Consider the following 11,228-nt stretch of genomic DNA (forward strand, 5'->3'; position numbering starts at 1 on the left):
GCTCTTGCCGATAGCATGGCCCCGCTCGATAGCAAGAGCACCGCTGTGCCGAAGAGCACGCCTACATGGTGCCTCCTGATTTGCCAACGGATTTTTTGTTAAATTTCATTTTTTTTTTAAAAACGAAAATAATTCCAAAAATTAAAAAAATAAAATAAAATTAGATTCCCAAAAAGATAGCCGTTTTTTGACATTTTTTTTATAAAAAAAAATTATTCCAAAAATCATCTATAAATACACACATTCATCATCCATTTTTTACATCGAATTATCTCTCAATCATACTCATAATTTTTCATACAACTCACCTACATCTTCCTCTATCACTCAAACATTCTCTAAATTCAAAAATGGATCCGAACGAAATCATTGCAGAAGCAGAGCGCGAAGAACAAGAATACTATCAACAATATTGTGCCGCATGTGAAGCCTATGTTGCTGCCGCTGCCCCCGCCCCTCCTCCTCGACCAACAAGATCAAATCCCGTTACATCCCTCCTGACCGGGAGGGAACCCACGAAAGGCTTATTCGCGACTATTTTTCCGGCAGATTATTTCTGACGCCATTTCCGCATGTTAAAAGTCGGACGAAGGACTGAGAGCGGATAGCTTTTCCGACGAGGATGAAGCCGGAAGCTCAACCGCAAGGTCTCCCTCACGCTGAGGTGTGCATACGACGATGCACGAGAGGATCGAAAGAAGATTGACAATGCGTGATACCAAAGCCCACATTGAGCTTCAAGAAGACCTAATCAAACACATTTGGGTGAAATTCGGCCACAAGTAGTTAGTTATTTTAATTTTATGAATTTAATTATGTAATTTTTAATTTTAGGATTTTAATTATGTAATTTTTAATTTTTTAGTAATTTGTAATAGTATTTCAGGTATTTTTAATGCATTTTAATATTGTGCGAATATTTTAGTAATTGAAGTGTTTAAATTAAATAATAGAATGGTGAGACCCTTGAGCATGCTCTTGCGGAAGATCATATATGTTGTTGTGATCTTGCGGAAGAGCAGAGAGTAAAAAATGATAAAAGTGGGTTTAGGCCCACATTCATGGTCTTGGCAAAGAGCATGTATGTGGATGCTCTAAAGCTCACTATCAGCGGTTTGGGAGCTAGTTTGGTACTTTGAATGGTTCCCTTCTCCTGCACGAATCAATAATTCACTGCCAATGAGATTTATAAATCATAGCAAGTGTTCAATCAAATTGAATGGAGAAGAACTCTCTCTAGCAACTCACCAATTAAGATGAATCAAGAGATCAACTCTCTCCAGCAAGTAGATCATTGTTATGTACTGTGGCTCCAAGTAGACAACTTCCCCGTAGAAATACAAAAAACAAAACGTATAGACCATGTGGGTGTTCATCCTAAAACGATGAGAGAATTTAGTAGTACTGCGTATCAGAAGACAGAAACTGGAGGGATGACAAGTGTCCCTATTTTACTATCATCCCAAGCATAGTGTGGGACATTTTTTTTTTACACGGGATTTTATATTGTGTTATTTTGTTAATAAAGTGGAGAAAATAAAGTAAGAAAGAGGAAAAAATTAGATAGAATGTTGTTTCTATTTTTAAAAATGTTTAGAATGGAACATCTAAAAAAGAAAAATGTGTCGATTAGAGCAGACGGAAGAAGTATATCAATGAAACGGAAACAGAGATGATGATAGAGAACTAACCTTTCTCCTCTTCACTCTACACAATATTATAGGAATGCAAATCCTGGTAATCAACGATCCAATCCCTGCATAAGAGTGTTATTAAACATATTACCAATCCCAAATAGAAAAATATTCCACCACATAATAATACTATGAAAATCCTAGCCAAAATTGAACTTATACAGTTATACTTACAATTGAGCAACAGATCTAAAGTTGGTGACCGTTAATGAAGATGAGGGTTTTACTCGACAACTTGTGCTTCTCAGATTCAATGCGTAATTTTGGACAATCAGTAATGCGCAATTCCTTAAACTTGGTGAGGCGCTGCATCGAGGGAAGACCCTTTAAGTTTTTACAATTAGATAGGCTCAGTCTTGTTAGAGATGAGAGCTTTCCAAAGCATTCAGGCAATGCTTCTACTCCAAAATTCGCCAGCTCTAAACTATTGAGAGCAGTGAGATGCCGGAGCGATTCAGGAAAACATTTCCACATTTCTAGCCCTGTCAAAGCCAGCTCACCAAGTGAAGAGTTGCAGTTTTTCAATATGCGATCAACTCTCACTTTGATAGCTTCATTATTCTCTTCTGACCACTTCCTGCTAACATCGATCTCCAATTTTATCAAGCTGGTAAAAGGCCAATTCTCCACACTACAAGTGGGCGAGGCCAATTCAGGGACACCAACAACACTCAGTTCTTTTAGCAAGGGTGATTCTGCCAAGCAATCAAGAAACTTGGGTAGATTCTCAAGGCTCTGTAGTCCCACCAAACACGCTTTCTCGAGCAAAGGTGCTAATGGCTCCACCATTTCCACCAGCTCTTGGCAATCACGAATCTCCAAACTATGGAGGCGTAGGAGGGAATTGAACTCGGATGCGCTATGGACTTCAGATTTCTACAGCCTCTTATAGTCATCTGCTCCAGAGAATCGAGAGCGTGTTGACCAATCGCAGGCAATTCTTTCAACATGGGACAATGCCTTATATCCAACTCCGAGAGACTATGAGTGTTACAGAATAAGCAGTCTGGGAGACTTTCCAATTTGTAGCAGTGGTGCATCTTCAAGGATTTAAGGGCAGGAAATACCTTAACATCATTGGCAAGTTCTATTTCTTGCTCATCCATACCGTGTAAACCATCTGATAACTTTCTCATCATAGGGCAATGCCTTATATCCAACTCAGAGAGACTATGGGTGTTATGGAATAATATATTTGGGACACATTCCAATCCGTAGCAGTGGTACACCTTCAAGGATTGAAGGCCAGGAATTACATTACCTTCATTAGAAAATTGTACACCATTTGGTACTTTTCTCAACTTGGGGCAATGCCTTATATCCAACTCCCACAGACTATCAGTGTTATGGAATAACCAGATTGGAATCAATTCCAATTTGTCGCAGTGGTGCATCTTTAGGGATTGAAGGCGAGGAAAGATCACTGCATTGGTGAATTTTATTTGTGTCCACTCGCTCAGCTCGGCCATATTTAACAGTGAGATACTTTCAAGCGCTGGAAAAATGACTCTGTCACTACTGCCAGTCCCGTAGAATGAAGGATTTATAGACCTCACATTGCTCAACATGCTCAAACTAAGAAATTTGAGATTTGGCAAGTGTCCCAGTGCCGGGATTTCTTTACATTGTTGGCAGCTACTAAGTGTGATCTCAATCAACCCTTCGAGCCTTCCAACAGCCTCATTTTCAGTCCATGATGGAAATCTTTTGCCTTGGAATCCTGAAATCGTCAACTTGTTCAGAGTTTCATTTGAATGAGGCTGGAGGCCTTCCAACACAGCCTCGTCATTTCTTTCACCTTCTCTGCCCACCTCCCATTTTAACACCAATTCAGATAGGTTTGACTTCTCAAATATATTTGCTTTCAGAGCCTCTTTCTTATCACACACCTTCTCTAGATTACTAATCTCTAGCTTTCCTTTGAGATGCTTCAAACTTCCGAGTTCTTCAATTCGATAGCCTTTGTCTTTGCCCACTCTAAAGTGTGTGAGTGTTCGGAGACAAGTTAATCTCCCAATATCCGCTGGCAACTCTGTGTTCCACGTAATATAAAGATGCCTTAAGTTCCACAAGTATGACAACGTACTTGGCAGTATCGGTCTCTCCAAAGGAGACTTACATACTCTTAATGTTTGCAAGTAATGGAGTTTATCAATCCACTCCGGCAAATATCCAATTCTTGTATTTGAAATATTAAGCCTTCGCAAACTTATAAGCTCCCTAATTGAATTTGGCAACTCCTTATAATGATCCCCAGAAAGAGTTAGATTATGCAGACATTTAAAGTCTGAGAACATGGTATCAGATTTTTCACATTCTAGTATACGCAAATGCTGGGCCCTTTCCTTAGAAATAGGACTTGATTCTTCTTTGAGAAACATGTAACGCATTCGGGTACTTTCATCTAAATTATTAGATAAAACAGAGGATGCAAGATCACGCACAAGCTCGTGCATCACAAAACTCGAAATATTTCCATGATCATCTTTCTCTGCAACTTGCAATAAAGACCCCTGCAGAAGTATATTCAAAAACATATTGCCCACAGACTCCATATCATCTATTCGGTTTGGTTGAAAAAACCCTTCTGCCATCCATAGCTCAATAAGCTCCTGCTTGGGGATATCCCGACCTTCGGGGAAAACCGAACAATATGCGAAGCACTCCTTGAGTGATGGTGAAGACAACTGATCATAGCTCATTCTCAGTATTTTTGTGATATTGAAATCGTTTTTATCATCTGAAAGCCAACTTTCACTGATGAAGCGCCACTCTTCTTTAGACTTACGATTAAGCACATTCCCGACAACATTGGCAGCTAAGGGCAAACCATGGCATCCTTTTGCGATCTTTCTTCCAATCGTCTCAAATTCCAACGGGGCTTCTTCATTTCTATCAAAAGTTCTTGCTTTGATTATGGACCAACAATCATCATCTGATAATTCATTTAAAATTTGAACTTCAAATGGATCCACAATTGAAGCAACCTTTTGGCTCCTGGTAGTAATGATAATGCCATTTCCCTCACTAGAAGTAACTCCTACAATGGAATTTAGGAAGTCTTCCCACGTAGGAATATCTTCATTCCAGACATCATCAAGTACAAGAAGATAAGTTTTAGACTTGAGAGCTTCATGAAGATTTTTCAAGATATCTTCTTTACTATCAACTCCATCACTAGTCGTCAAACTTAATAGTATTTTGCTGAAAATACTTATTGGATCAAAAGTTTGAGAAACATTAACCCATATAAGCGATCCAAATTGATTCTTTACCCTTTCGTCATTAAAGACTTTCCTAGCCAACGTAGTCTTCCCCATACCCCCCATTCCCACAAGAGCAACCATGAAGAAAATCCGATCTTCTGGGAGATGGGTGAGCGTGTAAACTAGTTTAGACACATCATCATCTCTTCCAATGAAGAATGGACCAGTCTGATCAGAGGAAGCATGAACATGAGCAGGTGCTTTAAAAAGTATTCTTTGGAGGCCAAGATCGGTTGCCCTTTTGTTCATAGACTCAAAATCCGCATTTATTTGTTTGATGGTATGAGACATTTTACGCTGATGACTAAAGGATGAGAAGCATGATAGTACCTTATCAATGGGATATGGTGTCTTGGTTTTGTTGACGTTTTTGTGAAGATAATAGTTAAGTTCATCTAAGACATTGTCAGCATTGAAAGCCACAGCTTCAAGCTCCCTCAACCACAATATAGCAGCCTCTTGGATGATGAATTTTTTCTCAGCATTGTTCAAGTAGGGTTCAATCATGCCTAAAGTCGTCCGCAGGTTTAGGGCATCTCTACCGACTTGAAGTGGATAGTCCTCTTCCTTCAAAACGTCGGTCAGGTTTTGAATGAGAACTCTAATGGCTGCCGTAGACACACCTCCATCCATGGTTTTCTTTAGAGAGATCTAGTGGGAGAGAAAATGATTTTAATTTTTTTAAACTGTAAACTTGTGGACAACTATTCAATTGGTTTGGAAACATCATGGATTGTAGAGTACTAGAGTTGGGAGTAAGCATCACTTTAGGATTTAATAAAAATAAAATGCAGTATATATGCAGGCATGCTATAAAATCTAATTAGTTCTAAATTAAATATTCTCGTGATTTTGTTTATAAATTACGACAAGTCTCTAACAATATATATCCTCGTAATAGGAATATGATCAAATGAAAACTCTAGATATTGTACAAACTCAAAAATATGATCTGGACTATTGAAAAATGTCAATAGATCACAAAAAAGCATCGACAGAAAAATGTCAATAGAATTTCAACGGTAGTCAATGATTGATGCTGTATTGATATTGTGTTGATACTGTGTTGACATTAAAATCTTGAAATTTTACACTGTGTTGATATTGCATTGAAACTGTGTTGAAGTTGTGTTGAGGTGTTTTGAGTTTGTACAATATATAAGTTTGAATTTTATCACTACCTATAATTATATATACTAAATAATTTTTTAAGGAATGAATTATCAACGAAAAGAATTTGGCATTCCCAAGGTTTATCTCGAAGAAAGCCTTACATAATTGTATTCTTAGTCTTGATCATGAGAACAAATATCTGACGAAATGAATTCGCTGCTATTTGATCAAAATAAACTCGCAACAATGGGTTTCAAAAATTGGTCCTATATATTAAGGGGGGCGCCAAAGATAAGTTTGCAGATTAATATACTAAAACACTATTAATGATGCAATCTCTCACACCTAGAATGATGGTAAAGCAGTCATTAAGTATGGTAGAGAGGATGCCCCTATTGAGCTCTTTCATCCGTTCTATAGTAGTAGAGGTATTTTTTTATTTTGGCACGAGATTTAAAAATGTATTAAGTGAGTTAGGTAAAGGAATAATAAAGTAGAAAAGAATAAAGGTTGAGAGATAAAGAGAGAATAAAGTAAGAGAGAGTAAAGTAAGTGACAAGAAATGTGTTGACTTGTACTAAAAAAAGGAAATGACTCTACTACTATGAAACGTACCAAAAATAGTAAAATAACTCTACTACGATGGAACGGAGGGAGTACTAATTAGTTCCCTGAATCTAAAGAAACGTAAAGAACGTTTTGACCTTAAAGAATGTTGTGAATCTAAGGATCGTTAAGAAAGGGTAATGAAAGTTAGATGTAGGTCCAAAAGTAGATCTAGATCGGGAATTTAGATCCTAAAATGTATCAAAAGTGTTTTAGTTGTGTTATAGTACTAGATAGTCTTCTAAACCTAAACAAAGGAACCACAGTAATGAGATAAACCTTATAGCTAACCTATCTAATGAGTCGGATGGAGTGTGCTTCCGGAATCACGGCACATTATCTGTGAACTCGACCATAAATAATTTAGTTATAAAAATGAGTGGTTAATTGTTTCAGATTGTTCCTATACAAATCTCCTTCCACAAAAAACCTTTTTTATGTTAAACATATATCCAATATTCCAATTTCTATGTGTTAATGACAAACAATAAGCAATGAATAATTGAAGGTAGGTGAAGTATAACGTTAAAATTTAATTAGTTATGGAGCTTTGTGTACCCTTATGGATGTTAGATATGTGTCTTCCCTTTGCCAAAACGTTCAACTTATATGTGTGTTTTGCTCAATCAATATGTGTTAATGATTCTGTTAATATGGTTAAAATGTACAACACCCTCCTATCACATATTCCCTCCGTCCCCAAAGAATATGCATTTTGGGGGTGCACGAGTTTTAATGTAAAATTGATAAAGTAAGAGAAAGATAGAGAGTAAAAGTAATTAAAGTATTGTTAGGTCATGTTTGGTAGGGGTGATAACTCATATAGGGATGGAATTTTATAAATAAAAATGACATTTTTGTTCATAAAATTCCATCCCTAGATGAGTTATCACCCCTACCACACATGTTACTAGTGGAGAATGAGTCTCACCTGATTAGAAAGAAAGGACTCTCCAAATTTAGACAGTGTATATTTTTATGGACGGACTAAAAAGTAAAGAGTGCATATTTTTATAGGACGAGGAAGTAACACGTTAGGACACATAAGTGAGAAATGAATGAAATTTACAAGAAAAATGAAATAATATTGTAATATCTAATCTGACATTCCCTTATGTATAAGTGTGTCTTAGGAAATCAACATAGAGTGTCTTTTCTCTCTTTTATTGTTGAATGTATGAGCAAAATTGGGAGTTGGATCCCCTGCTGTGCTCCACCACAGCAGAGGCGGCTGCCACACACATACTTATATTTTATTAATAAAAAAAATAAAAGTAAATAAAATTATATTAAAATATTGTGATGAGTGAAGCATAACAGCCCCTGCTGTGGTTGGAGACAGCAAGGGGTTCCAACTCTGCAAAATTGTCCCTGAATACTTGCACATGAATGTGTGGGGTACCGTCGCGGCATTAGATGATTTTTGTAGAAAAGTTTGGTATTCTATCCACACGCAGAAGTAGGAAGTGTATGAAAAGTTCGAAAATTGGAAAATCTAATTGGACAAACTATTAAAATCGACAATAGTTAATCATGTAATGCTCAATTGAGTACTTTGTGCATATGGGATAAGGAGACATAGAGTATACCCTCCAATTAGGGCTGGCAATTTTTTATCCGACACGATAATCCGACACGAATCCGCACGAAATTAACCCGACACGAACACGCACGTTAAAGATTTGGGTCCTTATAGGGTCGACCCAATAAGAACCCGAAAATTTTGGGTTGGGTTGGGTCGGATGCGGGTCGGGTTGGGTTAATCCGTTAAGAAAAAAAAATTTATTTTGATTATTTTTATTAATTAAAATAATATATTAAATTTTAATTTTAATTATTTTTATTAATTTAAAAATATTATAATTTTAATTTTATTAGTAAAAATATGATTAATACTATTATTAATTATTTTTTATTATAAAAAATACTAATGCATACTTAGTTTTTATTAAAAAAAAATAATTATTTTAATTATTGTAACTCTATTTATTAGATTTAATTTTAATATACTTTAATTTTATTATTTGGATTTAAATATTATTTAAATTAATTATTTTAATTTTGTAATATCTTATTTTATCGTGTAATATCAAATTTTAATTATACAATATCATATGTCGGTCGTTATCGTATAGCGTTTATATTGTGTAGTAACTTACTATCATTAAAAGATGACCAATATTTTTTTGGATGACACGAAATCCGCACGAATCCGACACGAATCTGTTTGGGTTGAACCCGATAAGAACACGATGATTTGGGTTGGGTTGGGTTGGGTTGGGACCCGATAAGATTGGGTCGATATTGGGTTGACCCGATAGCGACCCAATCCGCACGATTTGCCAGCCCCATTGAAAAATAGTCTTTCCGTTCCATTTTAAGTGACACATTTTTCTTTTTAGAATGTCTCACTCTAAATGACACATTACTAAATATAGAAATTCTCTACTTGTTCCCCTCCCTTGCTTTATTCTTCCATGTTATTAAAAAAAATATCACTACACAAAATCTCGTGCCAAATTAGAAATGCTCTGCTTAGAGTGGGACGGAGAGTATAAAAACTTTTGAAAAGATTTTAATATACAATTGGTAAGTTAGCTTAGGAGAATTGGTAAGTAAAAGAGATTGAAAAGAAAAATGGGTAAAGTAAGAAAGAGAAAGAGTAATGAATATAGTGTCAGTGGACTATGTGATTTCACGTCCCAAATCAGAAAGTTTATAAAGTCTTAAATTTTAAGGGACGACCCATATTATAAATAGTTTCTATTTTTAAGGGATGAATATAGTATTCCTCCATCCCACGTCTAAGTGATACATTTTCCATTTTAGTAGTCCCACTCTAAATGACATATTTCTAAATATGAAATTGTCACTCTTTCTACTTTTTTCCTCTCTCTTACATTATTGTTTCCATTTTACTCACAAAATAACACTACATAAAATCTCGTGCTAAATTAGAAACGCTCCACTTAGAATATGACGGAAGGACTATTACTTAAAAAAAATGAATAGAACCCTTCTCGACAAGATTAGGTGTCTTTTTGTTGGGCTTTCTGAAAAAATTTAGGGTAAAGCTTTATATGCTAGTACTCCATCCGTTACCTCATAGTTGAGCCATTTTTTTTTTTAGAAAGTTCCCTTATAGTTGGGTCATTTTTATACTATATGGTAACACTTTTTCCCACTCTTACTTTACTATCTCTTAAGTACTTTATTTTCCATACTTTATTGACTTTCTTCACTATTATCTCTCTTACTATTTTTATCTCGAGTGAACTATGCGAATAATACTTGAACTATACGTTTTGCACGCAGACGGTCCATAAACTTTAAAAATATCATGGGTAGTCCAGGGACTAAGTTGGAACCACATTCATGGTACTTTTTCACTATTCATCACAATTTTTGCACCAAAAATGCCTCCTAAATCATGAAGAGCATTTTCAGACATTCACATTTAGGTATTTAATATGATATTTTTGGTATCTCTTTCTAGTACTCATTTAGTCCCACTGAAGATGACTTACTTTTCTTTTTGGTTTGTCCCAACTAAGATGACTCATTACTAAAAAATGGAAACTTCTTTATATCTACTTTATTCCTTCTGTCTTACTTTACTCTGTCCATTAACACACAAAATAAAATTGTATAAAAACCCGTACCGCCCAAGGAAGGGGTCATCTTCCTTGGGATGAAGGAAGTACTGAATAAGATATTTTCTTATAGTTTGAATAACCTAAAATGATACTCCAATACCTAGATATGAAAGTCCAAATTACCCTTCATGCCTTGGGACATTTTTAGTACAAAATTGTAAACGTGATTACACCTTAGTCCAGGAATCAAGATCATCCTTGTATAAGGATGATTGCAATAAAAGTTAGAGGTAGGTCCAAAAAGTAGATCAAGATCGGGGTTTATACATCCTAAAAGAGAATCAAAAGTGTTTTAATTGTGGTCGCCATACATACACCTAACAATTTGAACTTCATTTGCAAATTCTGTTTCCCGCTCAGTCAACTCAAGCTCAGCCATACCTCACAATTTAACTCAGTTACTGAAAGACACTACGGATGTTTCGGAATAGCAAAAACAAATCAACTAAACTGTGGTTAAACTAAGTGAAGGATTTAGCTGTGTTAGACGACTAGCAACAGTGGACTAGAGAAGAAGCAAAAGGAGGATGGGAACATACCCGCGTTGATTCCCAGAGCAGCAGAGAATTAAGAGGCCGAGATGCCTTGATTGAAGAACGGGTGTTGCTTTATCAGTGTAGAGGTCGATGGATAAGTAGATATAAGCGGAGGTAAGTGGACATAGGCAAATAATGGGCATCAATTTCTCTAGATTTCGACTTATAAATGGACTCATTTAATTGGCCCAATTTAACGAGAAAAAGTTTACCGATCAATCCTATTTGATACTATGTACTATCAATAAATCATTGACAAATATAAATATACTCCCTCCGTCCCACTTAAAATGAAACATTTGGAAATCGGCACGGGATTTTATGTAATGTTGTTTTGTGAGCTAATGAAGACAGAAT

General features: G+C 35.9%; 1 pseudogene across 1 annotated transcript; it reads right to left on the reverse strand.

Annotated features, from left to right (window-relative positions):
• Positions 1-919: 919 nt before the first annotated feature.
• Positions 920-11,002, reverse strand: LOC125220099 (disease resistance protein RGA2-like; annotated as a pseudogene). Its single transcript, XR_016137371.1, has 5 exons — positions 10,875-11,002; positions 1,869-5,611; positions 1,692-1,756; positions 1,249-1,377; positions 920-1,153 (listed from the first exon to the last, which is right to left on the reverse strand). The product of XR_016137371.1 is annotated as a disease resistance protein RGA2-like (transcript).
• Between the last annotated feature and the right edge of the window lie 226 nt (positions 11,003-11,228).

Source organism: Salvia hispanica, chromosome 1 (genome assembly GCF_029641045.1).
Source record: "Salvia hispanica isolate PSC_SH4W2 chromosome 1, Shi_PSC_v1, whole genome shotgun sequence".
NCBI lineage: Eukaryota > Viridiplantae > Streptophyta > Magnoliopsida > Lamiales > Lamiaceae > Salvia > Salvia hispanica.